Source organism: Cupressus sempervirens, chromosome 2 (genome assembly GCF_028749045.1).
Source record: "Cupressus sempervirens isolate cs-2001-9-10 chromosome 2, ASM2874904v1, whole genome shotgun sequence".
Taxonomy (NCBI): Eukaryota; Viridiplantae; Streptophyta; class Pinopsida; order Cupressales; family Cupressaceae; genus Cupressus; species Cupressus sempervirens.
Window position 1 is genome coordinate 567,722,869 of NC_143119.1, and position 7,198 is coordinate 567,730,066.

The window sequence follows — 7,198 nt, forward strand, 5'->3', positions numbered from 1 at the left end:
CCACCAAGTACTCCCACCAAGTCGACTCTTTAAGTCCGTTCATCAGTTCACCCCGCCAAGTACTCTCACCAAGTCAACTCTTTAGGTCCATTCATCGAGTCACCCCGCCAAGTCGACCCTTTAAGTCCGTTCATCAAGTCACCCCGCCGAGTTGCTTCTCTAAGCCCACTCACCATGTCAGCTCACCAAGTCGGTTGTTCAAGTACGTTGCCAAGTCAACTCTTTAAGTTTGCTCACCAGGTTAGCCCGCCCAAGTCGCCTCTTTAAGTTCGTTCGCCAGGTCGGCCCGCCCAAGTCGCATCAGCGGGCTAACTCGCCGAGTCACCTCACGAAGTTGACTCTTTAAGTGCGCTCACCAAGTCAGCTTACCAAGTCGACTCACCATCTCGCCTCGATAAGTTGGCTTGCCGAGTTACCCCACCAAGTCGTCGCCTCTTTAAGCCCGCTCACTGTGTCAGCTCGTCAGGTCGGCTCACCAAGTCGACTAATCAAGTAGGCCCACCAAGTCGCCTCAAGGATAGCTCCTCACCATGAGTCACCTCACCATGTTGACTCAATGAGTCACCTCACCATGTTGACTCTTTGAGCTCGCTCGCCAGGTCGCCTCACCAAGTCGACTCGAGTACGTTGCCAAGTCAACTCTTTAAGTTCGCTCGCCAAGTCAGCTCACCATGTCATCTCAACGAACCAACTCGCCGAGTCGCCTCACCACGTCGGCTCTCTAATACCGCTCGCCAAGTCGCCCCACCAACTCGCCCCGTTAGGCCCACTCTCACCAAGTGGACTCTTTAAGTCTGCTCATAAAGTCGAGCCACCAAGTACTCTCACCAAGTCGACTCTTTAAGTCCTTTCGTCGAGTCACCCCACCAAGTACTCTCACCAAGTCAACTCTTTAGGTCCGTTCATAGAGTCACCCCACCAAGTCGACCCTTCAAGTGGGTTCATCAAGTCACCCCACCAAGTCGACTCTTTAAGTTCATTCATCAAGTCACCCCGCCAGGTCAGCCCACAAATTACTCTCACCGAGTCGACTCTTTAAGTTCGTTCATCAAGTCCCCCCGCCAGGTTGGCCCACCAAGTGGACTCTTTAAGTTCGTTCATGAAGTCACTCTGCCAAGTCAGCCCACCAGGTCGACTCTTTAAGTTCGTTCATCAAGTCACCCCGCCAGGTCAGCCCACCAACTACTCTCACCAAGTCGACTCTTTAAGTTTGCTCACCAAGTCACCCCGCCAGGTCGGCCCACCAAGTACTCTCACCAGGTTGACTCTTTAGGTTTGTTCATCAGGTCACCCCACCGAGTACTCTCACCAAGTCGACTCTTTAAGTTCGTTCATCAAGTCGCCCCGCCAGGTCGGCCCACCAAGTACTCTCACCAAGTCGACCCTTTAAGTTCGGTCATCAACTCACCCCGCCAGGTCGGCCCACCACGTACTCTCACAAAGTCAACTCTTTAGGTTCGTTCATCAATTCACCCCGCCAGCTCGGCCCACCAAGTTCTCTCACCAGGTCGACTCTTTAAGTTCGTTCATCAAGTCACCCCGCCAGTTCGACCCACCAAGTACTCTCACAAAGTCGACTCTCTAAGTTCGTTCATCAAGTCACCCTGCCAGGTCAGCCCACCAACTACTCTCACCAAGTCACCCCGCTAGCTCGACCCACCAAGTCGACTCTCTAAGTCCGTTCATCAAGTCACCCCGCCAGGTCGGCCCACCAAGTCGAATCTTTAAGTCCGTTCATCAAGTCACGTGACCAGGTCAACCCACCGAGTACTCTCGCCAAGTCGACTCTTTAAGTTTGTTCATCAAGTCACCCGGCCAAGTCGGCCCACCAAGTCACCAAGTACTCTCACCAAGTCGACTCTCTAAGTCCGTTCATCAAGTCACCCCGCCAGGTCAGCCCACCAAGTTGAATCTTTAAGTCCGTTCATCAAGTCACCCCACCAAGTACTCTAACCAAGTCGATTCTTCGAGTGTGTTCATCAAGTCACCCGACCAACTACTCTCACCAAGTCGACTCTTTAACTATGTTCATCAAGTCACCCCACCAAGCACTCTCACCACGTCAACTCTTTAGGTCCGTTCATAAAGTCACCCCACCAGGTTGACCCTTCAAGTGCGTTCATCAAGTCACCCCACCAAGTACTCTCACCAATTCGACTCTTTAAGTCTTTTCATCAAGTCACCACACCAAGTAATCTCACCAAGTCAACTCTTTAGGACCGTTCATCAAGTCACCTCGCCAAGTCGACCCTTGAAGTCCGTTCATCAAGTCAAACCCCACCAAGTACTCCCACCAAGTCGACTCTTTAAGTCAGTTCACGAAGTCACCCAACCAGGTCGGCCCACCAAGGACTCTCACCAAGTCGACTCTCTAAGTCTGTTCATCAGGTCACCCCACCGAGTACTCTCACCAAGTCAACTCTTTAGGTCCGTTCATCGAGTCACCCCGCAAAGTCGACCCTCTAAGTTCGTTCATCGAGTCACCCCGCCAAGTCGACTCTTTAAGTCCTTTCATCAAGTCACCCCGCCAAGCCAACTCTCTAAGTGCGTTCATCAAGTCACCAGAACAACTACTCTCACCAAGTCGACTCTATAAGTCCGTTCATCAAGTTGGCCCACCAAGTACTCCCACCAAGTCGACTCTTTAAGTCCGTTCATCAGTTCACCCCGCCAATTACTCTCACCAAGTCAACTCTTTAGGTCCGTTCATCGAGTCACCCCGCCAAGTCGACCCTTTAAGTCCGTTCATCAAGTCGCCCCGCCGAGTTGCTTCTCTAAGCCCACTCACCATGTCAGCTCACCAAGTCGGTTGTTCAAGTACGTTGCCAAGTCAACTCTTTAAGTTCGCTCACCAGGTCAGCCCGCCCAAGTCGCCTCTTTAAGTTCGTTCGCCAGGTCGGCCCGCCCAAGTCGCATCAGCGGGCTAACTCGCCGAGTCACCTCACGAAGTAGACTCTTTAAGTGCGCTCACCAAGTCAGCTCACCAAGTCGACTCACCATCTCGCCTTGATAAGTTGGCTTGCCGAGTTACCCCACCAAGTCGTCGCCTCTTTAAGCCCGCTCACCGTGTCAGCTCGTCAGGTCGGCTCACCAAGTCGACTAATCAAGTAGGCCCACCAAGTCGCCTCAAGGATAGCTCCTCACCATGAGTCGCCTCACCATGTTGACTCAATGAGTCGCCTCACCATGTTGACTCTCTGAGCCCGCTCGCCAGGTCGCCTCACCAAGTCGACTCGAGTACGTTGCCAAGTCGACTCTTTAAGTTCGCTCGCCAGGTCGACTCGCCAAGTCAGCTCACCATGTCATCTCAACAAACCAACTCGCCGAGTTGCCTCACCACGTCGGCTCTCTAATACCGCTCGCCAAGTCGCCCCACCAACTCGCCCCGTTAGGCCCACTCACCACATTGCCCCGTTAGGCCCACTCTCACCAAGTGGACTCTTTAAGTCTGCTCATAAAGTCGAGCCACCAAGTACTCTCACCAAGTCGACTCTTTAAGTCCTTTCGTCGAGTCACCCCACCAAGTACTCTCACCAAGTCAACTCTTTAGGTCCGTTCATAGAGTCACCCCACCAAGTCGACCCTTCAAGTGGGTTCATCAAGTCACCCCACCAAGTCGACTCTTTAAGTTCATTCATCAAGTCACCCCGCCAGGTCAGCCCACAAATTACTCTCACCGAGTCGACTCTTTAAGTTCGTTCATCAAGTCACCTCGCCAGGTCGGCCCATCAAGTGGACTCTTTAAGTTCGTTCATGAAGTCACTCTGCCAAGTCGGCCCACCAGGTTGACTCTTTAAGTTCGTTCATCAAGTCACCCCGCCAGGTCAGCCCACCAACTACTCTCACCAAGTCGACTCTTTAAGTTTGCTCACCAAGTCACCCCGCCAGGTCGGCCCACCAAGTACTCTCACCAGGTCGACTCTTTAGGTTTGTTCATCAGGTCACCCCACCGAGTACTCTCACCAAGTCGACTCTTTAAGTTCGTTCATCAAGTCACCCCGCCAGGTCGGCCCACCAAGTACTCTCACCAAGTCGACCCTTTAAGTTCGGTCATCAACTCACCCCGCCAGGTCGGCCCACCACGTACTCTCACAAAGTCGACTCTTTAGGTTCGTTCATCAATTCACCCCGCCAGCTCGGCCCACCAAGTTCTCTCACCAGGTCGACTCTTTAAGTTCGTTCATCAAGTCACCCCGCCAGTTCGACCCACCAAGTACTCTCACAAAGTCGACTCTCTAAGTTCGTTCATCAAGTCACCCTGCCAGGTCAGCCCACCAACTACTCTCACCAAGTCACCCCGCTAGCTCGACCCACCAAGTCGACTCTCTAAGTCCGTTCATCAAGTCACCCCGCCAGGTCGGCCCACCAAGTCGAATCTTTAAGTCCGTTCATCAAGTCACGTGACCAGGTCAGCCCACCGAGTACTCTCGCCAAGTCGACTCTTTAAGTTTGTTCATCAAGTCACCCGGCCAGGTCGGCCCACCAAGTCACCAAGTACTCTCACCAAGTTGACTCTCTATGTCCGTTCATCAAGTCACCCCGCCAGGTTGGCCCACCAAGTCGAATCTTTAAGTCCATTCATCAAGTCACCCAACCAAGTACTCTAACCAAGTCGATTCTTCGAGTGCGTTCATCAAGTCACTCGACCAACTACTCTCACCAAGTCGACTCTTTAACTATGTTCATCAAGTCACCCCACCAAGCACTCTCACCACGTCAACTCTTTAGGTCCGTTCATAAAGTCACCCCACCAGGTCGACCCTTCAAGTGCGTTCATCAAGTCACCCCACCAAGTACTCTCACCAATTCGACTCTTTAAGTCTTTTCATCAAGTCACCACACCAAGTACTCTCACCAAGTCAACTCTTTAGGACCGTTCATCAAGTCACCTCGCCAAGTCGACCCTTGAAGTCCGTTCATCAAGTCAAACCCCACCAAGTACTCCCACCAAGTCGACTCTTTAAGTCAGTTCACGAAGTCACCCAACCAGGTCAGCCCACCAAGGACTCTCACCAAGTCGACTCTCTAAGTCTGTTCATCAGGTCACCCCACCGAGTACTCTCACCAAGTCAACTCTTTAGGTCCGTTCATCGAGTCACCCCGCAAATTCGACCCTCTAAGTTCATTCATCGAGTCACCCCGCCAAGTCGACTCTTTAAGTCCTTTCATCAAGTCACCCCGCCAAGCCGACTCTCTAAGTGCGTTCATCAAGTCACCAGAACAACTACTCTCACCAAGTCGACTCTATAAGTCCGTTCATCAAGTCGGCCCACCAAGTACTCCCACCAAGTCGACTCTTTAAGTCCGTTCATCAGTTCACCCCGCCAAGTACTCTCACCAAGTCAACTCTTTAGGTCCGTTCATCGAGTCACCCCGCCAAGTCGACCCTTTAAGTCCGTTCATCAAGTCGCCCCGCCGAGTTGCTTCTCTAAGCCCACTCACCATGTCAGCTCACCAATTCGGTTGTTCAAGTACGTTGCCAAGTCAACTCTTTAAGTTCGCTCACCATGTCAGCCCGCCCAAGTTGCCTCTTTAAGTTCGTTCGCCAGGTCGGCCCGCCCAAGTCGCATCAGTGGGCTAACTCGCCGAGTCACCTCACGAAGTTGACTCTTTAAGTGCGCTCACCAAGTCAGCTCACCAAGTCGACTCACCATCTCGCCTCGATAAGTTGGCTTGCCGAGTTACCCCACCAAGTCGTCGCCTCTTTAAGCCCGCTCACCGTGTCAGCTCGTCAGGTCGGCTCACCAAGTCGACTAATCAAGTAGGCCCACCAAGTCGCCTCAAGGATAGCTCCTCACCATGAGTCGCCTCACCATGTTGACTCAATGAGTCGCCTCACCATGTTGACTCTTTGAGCCCGCTCGCTAGGTCGCCTCACCAAGTCGACTCGAGTACGTTGCCAAGTCGACTCTTTAAGTTCGCTCGCCAGGTCGACTCGCCAAGTCAGCTCACCATGTCATCTCAACGAACCAACTCGCCGAGTCGCCTCACCACGTCGGCTCTCTAATACCGCTCGCCAAGTCGCCCCACCAACTCACCCCGTTAGGCCCACTCTCACCAAGTGGACTCTTTAAGTCTGCTCATAAAGTCGAGCCACCAAGTACTCTCACCAAGTCGACTCTTTAAGTCCTTTCGTCGAGTCACCCCACCAAGTACTCTCACCAAGTCAACTCTTTAGGTCCGTTCATAGAGTCACCCCACCAAGTCGACCCTTCAAGTGGGTTCATCAAGTCACCCCACCAAGTCGACTCTTTAAGTTCATTCATCAAGTCACCCCGCCAGGTCAGCCCACAAATTACTCTCACCGAGTCGACTCTTTAAGTTCGTTCATCAAGTCACCCCGCCAGGTGGGCCCACCAAGTGGACTCTTTAAGTTCGTTCATGAAGTCACTCTGCCAAGTCGGCCCACCAGATCGACTCTTTAAGTTCGTTCATCAAGTCACCCCGCCAAGTCAGCCCACCAACTACTCTCACCAAGTCGACTCTTTAAGTTTGCTCACCAAGTCACCCCGCCAGGTCGGCCCACCAAGTACTCTCACCAGGTCGACTCTTTAGGTTTGTTCATCAGGTCACCCCACCGAGTACTCTCACCAAGTCAACTCTTTAAGTTCGTTCATCAAGTCGCCCCGCCAGGTCGGCCCACCAAGTACTCTCACCAAGTCGACCCTTTAAGTTTGGTCATCAACTCACCTCGCCAGGTCGGCCCACCACGTACTCTCACAAAGTCGACTCTTTAGGTTCGTTCATCAATTCACCCCGCCAGCTCGGCCCACCAAGTTCTCTCACCAGGTCGACTCTTTAAGTTCATTCATCAAGTCACCCCGCCAGTTCGACCCACCAAGTACTCTCACAAAGTCGACTCTCTAAGTTCGTTCATCAAGTCACCCTGCCAGGTCAGCCCACCAACTACTCTCACCAAGTCACCCCACTAGCTCGACCCACCAAGTCAACTCTCTAAGTCCGTTCATCAAGTCACCCCGCCAGGTCGGCCCACCAAGTCGAATCTTTAAGTTCGTTCATCAAGTCACATGACCAGGTCAGCCCACCGAGTACTCTCGCCAAGTCGACTCTTTAAGTTTGTTCATCAAGTCACCCGGCCAGGTCGGCCCACCAAGTCACCAAGTACTCTCACCAAGTCGAGACTCTAAGTCCGTTCATCAAGTCACCCCGCCAGGTCGGCCCACCAAGTCGAATCTTT